The sequence below is a fragment of the Gobio gobio genome (genome assembly GCF_949357685.1).
Source record: "Gobio gobio genome assembly, chromosome: 13".
Classification (NCBI taxonomy): domain Eukaryota; kingdom Metazoa; phylum Chordata; class Actinopteri; order Cypriniformes; family Gobionidae; genus Gobio; species Gobio gobio.
Genome location: NC_137106.1, coordinates 41,086,221 through 41,098,446, shown reverse-complemented (window position 1 = coordinate 41,098,446; position 12,226 = coordinate 41,086,221). Strand labels below are relative to the sequence as shown.

The 12,226-nt window shown below is 37.2% G+C and overlaps 1 protein-coding gene across 1 annotated transcript in view; it reads left to right on the top strand.

Annotated features, from left to right (window-relative positions):
* The first annotated feature begins 637 nt into the window (after positions 1–637).
* Positions 638–12,226, top strand: part of LOC307135753 (kelch-like protein 29) — a 253,422-nt gene continuing 241,833 nt past the window's right edge. The window contains exons 1-2 of the mRNA XM_079832392.1: positions 638–852; positions 3,586–3,657. The gene's annotated coding sequence lies outside the window, so the exon portion shown is untranslated. The remainder of the gene's footprint in view (positions 853–3,585; positions 3,658–12,226) is intronic.

The following is a 12,226-nucleotide window of genomic DNA, read 5'->3' as shown; positions in this document are numbered from 1 at the left end:
CTCTGACCCAGTCGTCTAGCCATCACAATTTGGCCCGTTGTCAAACTTATTCATGCAAATCCTTATTCTTGCCCATTTTTCCTGCTTCTAACACATCAACTTTGAGGACAAAATGTTTACTTGCTACCTAATATATCCCACCCACTAACAGGTGCCGTGATGAAGAGAGAATCAGTGTTAATCACTTCACCTGTCAATGGTCATAATGTTATGCCTGGTCTCCGTACATAACCCCAGCAAATGTCTTGTGTAAATATTTGTATGAACATACAACGATTCAACAACAAGACATAAACTGAACAGACATTTGACAAACAGTGGAATGAGTAAAAAATAAAAATAATAATAATAATAATAATAATAATAATAATAACATATTATATGTAATATATATATTTTTTTAAATATGTAGACTTTAATTACTCATGTTGAGTGCATTTAATTTATCATCTTTATAGCGTACTATGTATTGTCTATACTTCTTTTTTAAACAATAAATTGATGAGCTTGCATTACAAACTGAATTTTCATCTTTGCTGTTAAACTTGATGCACCTGCACCTTCTCTCTCTCGACAGGTGGCGCTGTGTATTTAGTAATAATAGCGTTAAATGGGAGGAGCAGTGAGAGTTACACACACATACACACACACGCAAACACGCGCGTACCACAGGCCGTCGGTGCGCGCTGACTCTCCAAACACACACATACGCGCGCTGAATACCCCAGCAGCAGCATCATCCTCCTCCTCATCTTCCCATCAGCTTGTGCACGAGTGCTCAGCATCATCACTGACAGCAGCGCGAGGGATTCTGTGATACAATGAAACAAACGCGCGCAGATTCATCTGAAGGTAAGACAGCTGGAGTTTAGATCATCATCATATTGGCTTTACAAACTACCGCTACAGGAATTAACATCATGAGTGTGAATTCTACATGTTTCACGAAGAGAGACTGATGTAAAACCAGCAAAGGCTGCTTTATTTCCCTCTACATTCGCTATAGAATCTACAATACAGTTGCTCTGATCTATAGGTGATAGCAGCATGTTTTGGCTGGGCATTAGTGTTGTACACTGCTTCTGCCCTCCAGAATTTGAGAAAAGAGTCACTGGAGACACCAGTTTTCACTTTTCTGAACAGTTACAGGTGTGGAACCATTGAAACTGCATTAATAATTTTTTCAATCAATATTTGATTCTGTCTTGCTGTGTTTTTATGTTGATAGTTACAGCTGATTAAATTACAATGATTGTAATCGTTTGCACATGGTAATATTAAGGTTTTAATGTGACGTGGAAACTAAATTATTTGTTTAAACAGTGTAGTCATGAGCTGATAGTTTTGATGATTTGCAATATCATTGAGTTTATGAATTTATGTTAATTGAAATTATAATGTGTTTGCAAATGTATTTTTTTATTTACTTGTCCAAGTTTTTTTTTTTCTTCAAAAAGTACCTTACATGAGTAGGTAGATGTTTGACAGAAATTATAGGCACAGTTATTTATGAATGTGATATAGATGTCCATGCCAAACATTATATCGTAGCCCCTATAAGACCAAAGTGCTTCATATATGAAGTGCAGAACATGTACACAGTAGTACAATATTTAAAACAAATTTAAGTTAAAAATATAACGCATAAATAAAACTTAATATGTAATGCAATATAATACAATTTCACCTCATAGAATGATAGAATATAGCAAACATATATCTCTTCAGTGTTTGAGTTGTGATCTGTGTTGATTTAATGGAGTCTCTCACTTCACTCACTGTCTGTTTCTGATTTGTTTTGTTTGTGTAGATATACAAACCTCTGGTAAAATGACATCTGCTGCTGCTGAGAGTCAATATTAAACATTTCATTATGTTATTGGAAACAACTTGAAGTCAGTAGATGGTTGACTTCTTTCCTGATGTATTTCATGCATGTTTTGCAGTATCATTGACTTGGTACTTTAATCATTTTAAATCTATACGGCTATTTGTTTCTTTTTACTTGTAAAAGTGTTTGATTGACATCTTTAAATGATGAGTCACAGGTTGGGCTGTTTGGCATTGAATTGTATAGATGCATGTGATGCATGTCAATCATTTTTGGTGTTTTGGCGTAGGTTAGGTTGTGATCAATGTGTTGATTTGAAGAATATGTCTCTCTGCATTTCTGAATGTTATATCAAGCTGCTTTTTTCCCTCACAAGCAATTAAGACAATAGTAATTGTGTGTAGCAGTGCTTATCTGATTCATTATGCTGAAATCTATTAATTGATTTGTCCAGGTGATAAGCTCTGATGTACCTGGTTAGTTCATGTTCTGTCAGGTGCTGTGATGAATTATTGATGCTGTAGAGAGACACACAGTGTTTGACTGTGTTCAGATGGTGTTTGACAGACCTGTGATCTTTGTGGTCGTCAGGTCAGTTTACGTCTCATTTGCTGTCAGAAACTGTCCCAGATCATTCAAACATCCTTAAATATTTGCTCAAATGTTTTTCAGACATCATGCTCCATCACGAATTGCCTCTTAATGAAGTTAAAGCTTGTTCATCTAACGCTGTCAATCATGTTCCTTCACTCTTGATATTTAGAGTCAAAAGTCCAAGTACACCGATGAGTTTGGCATTTATGACAACAAAACATTGGCTTATATGTGCAGCCTAATGTATTCAAGAGAAAATGTACATAATCCACAATGATCTTACTTATTTAGACGTTTGTAAAATCACACAGATGGTTAAAATTGCTGCCAGACCTTCAGCTCTGTCGCGACTACACAGGCACGCAGGCAGAATAATGGGAAGAATTAAATGGAGGTCTGTCTTGGAAAGGACATTAATTGAGCATGTCTTCATATTGACACAGGTCTTTAGGTCTTTAGGCTTCAGTAAGTGTTGGAGATCTTCAGATCCAGCCCAGATTTCACACAGAACACATAACAAAACTTCTGCACATGAATGAGGCACTTCACACTCATCTGAAGCAGTCTGAGTTCAGATGAGACAAGTAAATCTAACAAAACCTTTCGAGAACATGTTTGAGGCATGTTTCACAATATATATTGAGAAATGTAGGCAGTTCTAAAGGCAAAAGGGGATACAAGCCGATACTAGCAAGGTGTATTACACCTTGCAAAATGGATTCAAGTATTACATTCTGTTAGTATTTGTTGTGTATAATGCTAAAATTGTATATTTTATAATGTTTTTAATAATACATTACATTTTTATTTGCATTACATTAATTAGAATAATATAATTTGACATTTGATATTTTGGTATTTTAAATTTTGTGGTGAAATATGGTACAAATGTTCTTTCTGAGATTCACATTGTTTCTTTCATGAAGGTTTCTTGTGTTTATTCACTATTATTCTTCTGTTTTAATAACAGTTGACGCTGCTTTTCTGGAAATCTTATAACTAGAGAGCTGATTTAGGCTATTGTCTTAGAGGTTGTTAAAATTTATGGTGACGTGACTTTGAAAACCATGTTTAAGTGTTCCTGTGTCCTCTGAGCAACGCTCTCTGACATCATCTGATAATGACTTATTTATGATGGATGTTTCTCATTTCTTTAACAGGTGCCGTGTGATTTAAAGGAGAAAAGTGCTCAACTTTTCTATATGATGTGCATCGATCAGAGACGCTGTTTGGTGAGTAGTTTTAAATTTCAGCATGGTCTTTTGTCTTTTTGTATGGTACTGTACTGCTGAAGCTTATTTAGTGTTGAAGATTACTATTAGAGATGCTCCGATCAGCATTTTTGGGACCGATTACCGATCACCAAGATCATGATCTGCCGATTGCCGATCACAGAATGGCAGGGGAATGGGAATCTTTTATCTATAATCTTGCAGAGTTTGCACCATTTGTAGAAATTAAACTTAGTCTAAATTAACTGTATTGAGAAAAAAAAACTGTAGAAATAGGCTAGAGTCAAGATCTTGAAGAACCACCATGTGTTTATTTTAGAAAATGAGAACTTAACGCTACTGTAGGTTATCTTTCCCAAATAAGGCAGAGTAACATAAAATTATTCCAAACAAAGAGGGGTTAGGCAGACCAACACACATGCCAATTATTAAATGATTACATTTAAACTCCCTGTAAAGGCAATTCTGAGATTTTTTTTCTAAACACATTATAAATGTTAGAAATGTATTGCTGAAACAAATTACAAAGACTGTGAACTATGTAGTATTGAATTCAGAAGTTAGACCGTTAAACAGTTTTTCACCGTTGCTGTGTTCAGGATTTTCTGGACGGGGCTAAAACGGTGGCTCGATGACGCACTGGAGCCACCGCCTGGCTCCTCCCCTAACACGATCATAACTAGAGCACATTCGCATCAGTTTGCCTGCTCGATCGCGAGTTACTGTCAGTACTGTTAGTTACTATAGTCTACAACTTACAAAACAGCTTTCAAAACAAAAACGATGATCAAGAAGAGGTGGATTAATTTTGTGAACAGCCATCTTGATGGAGAGCTGAGGATCACCACCGCGCCTGCCTCTGAGTCTGCAGTGACAATACACCGGATCGTTTTACAAACTTTCACAGGAGACAACTGGGATTCACTGATAATCCGCTGCAGAACCGACTATCCCCCGCCCCGGCCTTAGTCCTTCCGTCCCACCGACATCTGGTGCGTCGTGATCATAGACGGTCGTGATCTGTATGTGAGTGTTGTCTTGTGTGCTACGCCAGCTTTCCCGTGAGTGGGCGTGGTTTCGGCGCAGAGAGCGGACACACCCCCAGCGTTTGAGAGCAGAGAATGCTGCTCATTTTTTCAAGTTTTTGATAAGCTGTTTTATGTATTTGGCGGATTTTTTACTGATTCAAATTTGGCTGGGTGGTTAATAACACATTTATCTCTGGTGTGAGAAACTCAGAACACATGTTTAGTTTTGACTTTACAGGGACTTTAATAATTGGCAGCTATATGTAAAACTTGTTACACCAAAACTGGCTACTGCCGCAAAGGACAAAACTATGGCAAGTTTTTTTTTTCTTCTGTTATTAAGGGTGCTCCGATCAGGATTTTTGGAGCCAATCACCGATCACAGGAAGCAGTATCTGCAGATACGATCACCGATACCGATCTATTTGAAGCCTTCTTTTTATCATGTAGAATTATTTATAGGTAATTTTACAGACATTCATTCAGGGCCTGAATTTTATTTCTGACAATGGGGGAATCCCCCCCTTAGGTGACTCTTGTCATATAAATGTATGTAATTATCTCACCTAAATATTTGATCATGCAGTGCATTTTTGTTTTTAAAGACAAATTTTCAGGTAGGTCTAACATTAGTAGTGAGGTAAGAAATACTAAAGACATTTAATAAGAAATCAAATGTAAATTAATATTGGTCTTCCCTGAATAAATTAAATTAGATTAATCCTTACACTTAAGGTTGCAAAAATTTGTCATTCAAGAGCAGTGAGTGTCATAAAGGTTCATCAAACAACACAAGACAAAGAGAAACTCAGAGACAGCAGCAGTTTATTTGACAGCTGTAACACGGATACGGTTACATGCAGCTGCACAAACGTTCACTCGCGAGGCACGACGGGGTTTACGTGCATAAACGTCAAGACGGTAATATAGTACATACATTTGTGTGTATCTGACCATTTCAGCGCAATTTGTACTCGCAAGCTTTTTGTGAGATGGCCTGTGTGTGTGTGCGCGCGCTCACGGTCTGGAGAGCGCGCGAGTGCTGAACGGTTTGAACACTGGCAAGACTTAAAAATAAATGCAAATGATAAACTTTAGGGACGATGCGACACTGCCTCGATTGTGCAAGTGGCAAATCCTGTGTCAACTGTGCAGCTCGATTTTAGTGCAGATGCGATGCGCTGATGTGAAGCCATTTGAGCATTCTGAGAGGGAAAGCGAGAGCGCGCGCACGCAGTGATTCACTCGCGCTGTTTGTGAACTTACGTCTCACAGAAAGTTTTCAAATGACTGCGCAAGTTATTTAATATAGAAATATGAATTGTACCTCACCTTCAGCATTATAATTATTTTACCCGCGCCGGAAAGAGAATGAGACTGTGTCGCTGCATATCATGCCCTAGCTCTCGGCAGGCACAGGTTTTTATGTGTCGTCAGCATGCCTTTTTAGATCGGCCTTTTTAGAGACCACCGATCAATCATCCCAAAGCGATTATCGGCCGATAGAGATCGGTTGCCGATCAATCGGAGCACCCCTAATTACTATGATTAGGAATCAAACAGAGGCAGTAGTTGAATTTATTTTCTGAGCAGAGGATGTCCACACAGTTTAAATTCTATTAAACCCGGAACATTCCTTTCATTTGTTCTGGAATTGATTTGTCATTTGTGCTCTTTATGAAGATGATGGATGTGTTTCTTTGAGGATGCATTGTGTGTGATGGTGTTGTTGTGGCTGAGATCTCACACTGGAATCCCTGCTGTGTGATGGTCTCAGAGGAGACAACTTAATTGGCGTATGTCAGGATGTATAGACAGAGATTACAGGGAAAACTCAGATGTGTGTCCCGTAAAAAAGCCTGAGATCTGCACTTTCAGCAGTGCATCGTAATTTGAAAATTAGTTTGTTTCTACAAAATTAGCAATTATAATTAGATATTAATGCATGTTTATCATGGTGTGAGTAATATTATATAATGTGGTACTGGTCTTGACATTAAACATTTTTGTTAGAAAAACAAAGAGTTATATATTAAACAACCACATTATAACCTAATTGATATAATCCAGAGGATGATACACTTTGCAGATGGAAAGTGTGTAATCATCTCATTTTCAAGCCTGCCTTAAATATGCTGAAGCAGAAGCAACCATGCCATTTTTACCAGAACCAGGTGAGCTACCAAATAAGTAAAAAAAAAAAAAAAAAAAAAACTAAATCCGCTCTCTAGCTATAAGATTTCCAGAAAAGCTAAACATATGGAGCTGGTTATGTGAGACAACCGTCAAAATGTATTCATTTACAAATCATGTACTATGATAAAATATTTTTTTTCGAGTGAAAACATAATGGAGATGCTGGTCTAGTGGGTTAAACCATGGAACTGATACGCAGAATGTTGCTGGTTCAATCCCAGCAGTTACCACCAGTGTTTCCTTGAGCAAGGCACTTTACTCCATGTTGCTCCAGGGGGATTGTCCCTGTAATAAGGGCACTGTAAGTCGCTTTGGATAAAAGCGTCTGCCAAATGCATAAATGTAAATCATACTTTTATGTGAAAAGTCTTTATTAATCAGTAATCTGCCCTTGTAATCATAATTTGTGTGAACAGACATAAAAGTTGTTGGTGTTTAACTTCATTAGAGTTCAATTTAGCTGGAACATTTTCAGAGTTCAGCAAAAATGCAGGTAGATGCACATTTTCCAATGAACATATGTTGCTAATTTGATGATTTTCTCAGTTAATGTTTGATCCTTTCTGAAATGTTAACCCAGGATCCTTGAGTTCCCAGGCCATGGTTATGAATCACTGTGCTAATAACACGTTATTCTAATGCTAATAAGGATATAATCACAAATTAATTAGGTGTTAATGGTAAAATTAATTAATATTGATATTCAGCTTCTATTTCATGTCTTTTCTATAATGAGGGTTCTTGCATCATCTAATTGTTGAGTGATTTGAATTTAATACATTAAAAATCAAACCTATTTTTACTCAAAGCTTAACATCACCTGCAAACATCTCAGTGGTTTTGTTGAGAAAGGGGTTTTGACTATCTAATGTCTTTATGAGTGTTTAGTGGACACTTCTTGCTGTCTCAGTTTTAAAGAGCTTTTATGTTGATTGAGGCTTAACAAAGTAAATCTCCTGTTTAACCTCCAGTAACTGCGTTCATCTCCTGAGATGGCCAGTATTTTTTTGATATGCTAAAATCACACCTGTGTGCAAGCTGTTATTTTTACACTCAGGAAATATGAATTACTGTGATATAGATGGGGCCCAATCCAACTCCTGTAGAAATCTTTTCTGCAAAGTTTCAGACCACTAAAATATCCACATGCAGTTTTCAGGTGAACCTGCAGAGCTTGATTATCTGGTTCTACTGTTTCATATGATTTGAAACTGAAATCTGCAAGAGCATGCCTTGCAGTCGATGCAGGATTATAGTATTTACGAAATAAACAGCATTGCTAAATTTTTAAACATTCACATATTATATATTATAAAATATATTATTATGGTCATACTGTAAGCTATTTTACAAGGCAGCAAAAGGTTACATTTGCATGCTTTAAAATAATATTTTGGTTGGCAGCCTAATTGCCCTGCTTAAAGCTGCCTACACTGTTAGACATTTCTGTAATCTGTACAGTTATTTCCTATATAGCACCCAGTATAATACTGACAATTTTCTTTACAGTAAATAACTCTGATTCCCTTTGCATCATGGACAGTTTTTGTGACGTCAAACACCACATACAGATTTTTTACTGTGTTTTTAAAAATTGCTGTATATTACTGTATTCGCCAGAATGGCCTCTTTTGCACCATTCCATTGTGTTTTTGTTTTCCTTATATAATACAGATCCATTTGTCCTCGATCGTGACAAAAAAAGCACTTGGAGTACTGTATGTCAGAGATATATCAGGGTATCAGTTTACTTGTGTCGTCTCTCACCGAGCTACATCTAGAGGACACAGTATCGCTTACAATGGGTTATAATTGTTTCTATTGTCTTTTGTCGCAACGCACCACTCGTGTCTGGGATAGACACAGAATCAGCGCGACAACAAAGCAGGTTTTTCCCAAGAATAGAACTCCGGAGTGGAAGAGTTCCGGAGGACATCTGTGCTGTGTATCGATGCACATTACAAAGACTGTTATCCCTAAAAGAATAAGACCTTCGAGCAAGGTAAAAATGTATGTGGTGTCACATAAACTTTTCCATTTTAAACTGCACTAATGTTTCATTTTGCAAACAATTTTGTTAGCTTATTGAATGACCTAATTAAATAAATTTTAACGAGTAACGCTTAGCTTACATTAACATTAAGTTAACTAATGTGAAATTCTGTTCAGATTTAAGGTAACGTTGGCCAGTAGCCAGTTATCAATAACATTATCGTGAGTTAGCTAGGTTAAACAAAAGTTGTATGGCAAGGCACCTTTCTAGTTTTAGCATTAGTTTGTTATAGTTTTTTTATGGAATTTAAGATTTACAGATTTTTTTGTGTGTGTTTTAAAGACAAAACCAAGCATCAAGAAAGACAATAGCATGCCAGCAACGAGACTGATAATTATTGGTAAGACTTGCTTATGATTTTGAGAGGCTTGTGTATTTCATATGGGTTATGTTTTTTAAAAGTGTTTAATTTCTACTTCTTGTTTTTCAGGCAACACATTTCTCCCTGGTAGGGGCGTCGCACTGGGGATAAAACCAGTACTGATTACCAGGGCCCCAAGGGGAGAGAGGGCCCTTGAAAAGTCTGGGAAATGTTTTATTGGCTGAATAACTTGGTTGATTGACTGACTACATTTTTGTATACAAAAAAGTAAAGTCCCACCCCTTGCTAATGCGCCAAATGGTTTAGTCCATCTGCAGCATTTTGTTTATGCTAGTTAGTTGAGCATCTGGTGGATCGCAAACTTCTGCTGTAGAAATGTCTTTCTCAAAGAAAGCCAAATCAGGCCACCAAAAAAGAAAGGACAAACGAGAGAAGAAAATAAAGCAAAATGAGGGGAAACAATTGCTGACTTCTTTTCAAAGAAAGGTGATCACAAAGTAGAACACGAAATATATAGTGCTAAACTGCTTGAATATCTCAGCGATCGTCAGTGCTAAAAATGAACTGAGACAACCCATTGTTGACAAGTCCCCCCCAATAATTAGAAATGGCCAAATTGCCCCCCACCCCCACACACACACACACAATATTTGAAATTCTTGCACTGCTCTCCTGCACTCCATTACGCAATGGCCAAAAGTTAAATTTTTAGTCTGGTCTGCCTCAGGTCTAACGGTGCTCGTCAATGTCAAAATGATTGATATGGCCAATCAAATAAAAATAGCCCGGGTTTACGTTCTCTTTTGGCTCATGCACAGTCTTCATGCAGACATCAGCGTCAATCTATTGCTTAATTCCATTGCAGGGACTCTATTCTTTCCGGTGAAATCACAAAACAAAATGCACACAAATGTGTCCATGGACTTATATACAATATACAATCAATACGTTCTGTTTCTTTATGCTTCACAAAAATAAAAATTGGTCCCCCCCAATGCTCAAGACATGGTTACGGTCTTGGGTAAAGGCTAAATAAATAAACTGTACACTAACAATGCTGTTTGTATACAACACACCATTATAATAGCCTAATTTGAAACATGTTTCATTTTAAATTAATAGGCTATAATATCTAAAATTAGCAATAATAGGCTAATCAGTGTCATCGTTAGCTACATATCATGTCAACATTATATTTATGTCAGATATGTCATTAATATTATAGGCTACTTTCAGTGGCATTTACTGGGGGGAAAACTCCAATGACATGCATAAGCTATCTGTTCCTTTTGGAACATGGAGGCCCATCAGGACTGCCTATGCATTTGGCCTTGTGCTACACCCCTGCTCCCTGGAACAAAGTGGATGGTGAGCAAAGGTGGCCTATGTTTTGGAGAAGCACCTGGGTTTTGCAGATGCCAAATTTGGCTTCTTATATTTTTTCCCATTAATTTTCTGTTGCCTAAAGATTTTTTGTGAGGATACATCTAGAAAATGACATAATTCACTGCAAAAGTCAGCCAGATTGTGTATTTGTAATTCAGTGTTTAAAATAATAAATTTTATATTTTATAATACTTCTGTCTTCTGTCTTCTGTCAATTGAATGTCAGTAGTACTTGTGTAGAATAAAATTCTATATACAAATGGTTAAATTAAATATATGAATTACAGTAGTGTACTGATTACATGATTTTATTTACAGTAATTGCACTGTATTACATAATTACAGTACCATGAAGTAGCACTTTATACAATACAGATTGTTTCAAAGCAGCTTTACAGTGATCAGGAAAATTATTAATTGATGCAAACGGTTTATTTTGTACAGCTACTCTAAAAGAAAATGGTGTCATTGTTCAGTTGTCAGTTCATTGTTGATTCAGTTCAGTTGTAAAGATCATCAATTATTAAATAAGTTAATTTAATCTATAAAGCAGCTCTGCAGAAAACAGGATGTCATCGTCCAGCTCAGTTCAGTTCACATCAAATAGTGTCAGTGCAGTCAAATCATTAATATTATTGAATATTAAGTGTCACCAACTAAGCAAGCCAGAGGCGATAGTGGCAGGGAATCCAAACTACATCAGGTGACCAAATGGAGAAAAAAAAAAACCTTGGGAGAAACCAGGCTCAGTCTGGGGGCCAGTTCTCTTCTGGCCAACAAATTAACTCAGTGTGATTATGATTAAGGCTGCATCACAAATCAGAAATCAGATTGTGGGTTGGTAGCATTCAAATATTCCATCCAGTTCCTTTTGCTGTGAGATCGGATTCATTGCGCCAGTATGGAGACGAAGCTGGTCATGTCTGTGCTGGTCTGTGCAGAGGACTTGTCTGGTTCTTATGGTCTCTGCTGAGGATCTGTGGCGATGGTGGTCATGTTGATGAGGCCTTCACAGGGGATTGTCTGGTTGACAGGATCTCCGCTGACATTCAGGGCTGCGTTGTGGTCATATCTAGGTGCAGGTCCATCATCTGATCTTGATACGGACTGGATACAGTTGACTGCGGTAACCTCGGGATAAACAGAGAGGCTAATATTAGCGTAGATGCCATTCTTCATATGATGTGCTATGTGTATGCCAGGTTAAAGAGATGTCTTTTTAGTCTAGATTTAACCTGACAGAGTGTGTCTGCTTCCTGAACAAGGACAGGAAGACTGTTCCAGAGTTTGGGTGCTAAAATCAGAGTTGATTTTGATATTCTAGGTATTATTATCAACTGGCAAGATTTTTGTGATCGCAATGAACTTGAAGGACTATGTGTTAAGAGCACGATCAAGTACTGGGGAGCTAAACCATTTAGTACTTTGTAAGTAATTAGCAAGATTTTAAAATGTATGCGATGTGTAAAAGGGAGCCATTGCAGTGTTGAAAGAACCAAGCTAATATGGTCATACTTCCTGGTTCTAGTAAGAACTCTAGCTGCTGTGTTTTGGACCAGCTGGAGTTTGTTTATTAAGCGTACA